Genomic DNA, 2,371 nt, shown 5'->3' with positions numbered 1-2,371 from the left:
TTTTTTGTTATATTTTTATATATATGTATATATATGATTTTCTATCTTTCCTTCTTTCTTTGTTCTGTGTTCCTTTGTCTATACTTTCTGGAACTTTCGTCCAAGTGTGGGTGGTCGGTGACCTAATTAGGAGACAAAGGATTAGAAATAGCCCAGAGGGCAAGTGAGAGACTAAGTGAGTACTTTTGGCTTTGGACCTAGAAGAGGGAAGACCGTCGGAGAGAGGTCTCCAGGTCGGTGTTGCTTCGACTGAAAGAGTCACGAAGAGCACGTAAGAAAGAAGTAGCGTTGATAAGGACATTGGTAAGCCAAAGATAAAAGACATTTTTTATCGATTCTCGCATGCGATCCGTCCCCAAAAGGAAAAATCCCAAGACGAAGTTGGTGATTGAGTTGATACCCGAGTTGGTGATTGAGGTGACGGCTGCTGGATGACTTCATCCAGCAGCCGCCACCTCAATCACCAACTCGGGTACCCTTTCCTTCCTAAAAATATATATCTGTTTCTCTCTTCTAATCTAACTTTCTTTTTCTTTTTCCTTTTCTTTTTTAGATATAAGTAGGTTTAAGTTAGAAATTAAGTATCTCTGTATCGCGAAAGTTCTTGCTCGACTGTGAATCGAAATAGGTGTTGTTTGTTCTTTTGTTTGAAGTAAGGAATCAGGAGGTCGGAATCAACAAGAACCTTTCCTATATAAGTTCACAAAAATAAAGCACGTCTTATTTATTTTATATACCTGTCTTTTTGTATAAAATCAACCCTCACCACGTGCTTATTACAATCTCACATGTTAAATTTTTTATAGATGCGAACAAAATACAAATTCCATATTCATTATGCAATAAAGAATAATAATAAAATTTACTAAATTATAATATAATAAAGCTTTTAGAATTATTAGTTTATTTACTGAAAACTTTTTTATCTAACAAGAATGAAAAGATACATAAAAACTGTACAAATGCTCTTCTACTCGAAGTTACTGTAATTGTTCTTGGGATGTGCTAATTTCACAGCATGATGGCTAGAAATACTTTCTAATATATAAAAAATGTGTTTATAATGATAGATACAAACATAAAAAACTAAAGGTGGAATTATGAATAAAATAAAAGAAGACTTAAAGACACTGAAAATAAGGCTATAAAAAGCCGAACAATACTCAATATGTTAGAGAAGACTAATCTGGTTAATGGCAAACATCAAACGTTATAGAAAGAAATGTATCTTTTATATCGATTTTGTTTTTGACACCGTTTCACATAAAAAGACGTAGTTAATTAACAATTAACTTTATTCACTCTCGGATACATCAGACTGGGGTGACGACTACACAAAGACTTTCTCAGATAAACGTATGTTGGAATTTCCACCTTTGACTAGACGTCAAGATCGAGTTACAACAGTATCCATCATCATCAAGTTTAATAATACTTCATAATTTTAATGAATTGTGTATACAGTATTTTAAACGTGTTTATAAGCCTGTTTACATACTGCAACAACTTGAATCTGACTAAAATAGCAAATTTGCTACGTTTGGTTCTCTAAGGGTTCAGACATAATGTTTCTGACGTTATTTAACAAAAAATATACAGCATATTTCCAATTCATAATAATTGCCGAATCAATAGGATCAAACACCAAATGTTTGGAGTCTCAGGCATTTCCAGAATAACAATTCAGAAGTCAAATTCCATGGTTCTAATAGAATTTGACTTCTACATCCATGACCTTGTGGTGGTACACCAATACATTTTTTGTTATATTTTTATATATATGTATATATATGATTCTCTATCTTTCCTTCTTTCTTTGTTCCGTGTTCCTTTGTCTATACTTTCTGGAACTTTCGTCCAAGTGTGGGTGGTCGGTGACCTAATTAGGAGACAAAGGATTAGAAATAGCCCAGAGGGCAAGTGAGAGACTAAAGGCTGCTATACACCATGGGTTAATCCTTTGAGACTGCCTGTCCTTGAGGAACTTCCGAATTTCCTATCGCCCAAAAACGAAGAAAACCTCTCAGCAGAGGGTGGGGCAGCTTGCCCCGGGCGCCACTGGCAGAGGGGAGCCTAATGGTTTCCAAGAATAACAAAATTTGTTTCTGGAGGGGGAGGGGCGCCAATATAGTGTCGCGGCCCGGGTGCAGTTACGTTGGCTACGTCATTGTGTTTATTATTACGCCACTGATGTTTATTGGCAACAAATTCTATTAAAACTCGCGGGAAAAAGTATGCATAGAAGTCTATGGTGTAAATAGTAGTAGTAGTGGTTTGGGTAGCACTAATCACAAAATTGATTTTTCATACGAATAATTTTTTAATGGAATTATTTCATATCACAAAATTAATTTTTCAAGAGAAATCTTGG

The sequence above is a fragment of the Centruroides sculpturatus genome, unplaced genomic scaffold (assembly GCF_000671375.1).
Source record: "Centruroides sculpturatus isolate CEXI.00-Female unplaced genomic scaffold, Cexi_2.0 scaffold1689, whole genome shotgun sequence".
NCBI classification, from domain to species: domain Eukaryota; kingdom Metazoa; phylum Arthropoda; class Arachnida; order Scorpiones; family Buthidae; genus Centruroides; species Centruroides sculpturatus.
Note: the sequence above shows the minus strand (reverse complement) of the source record.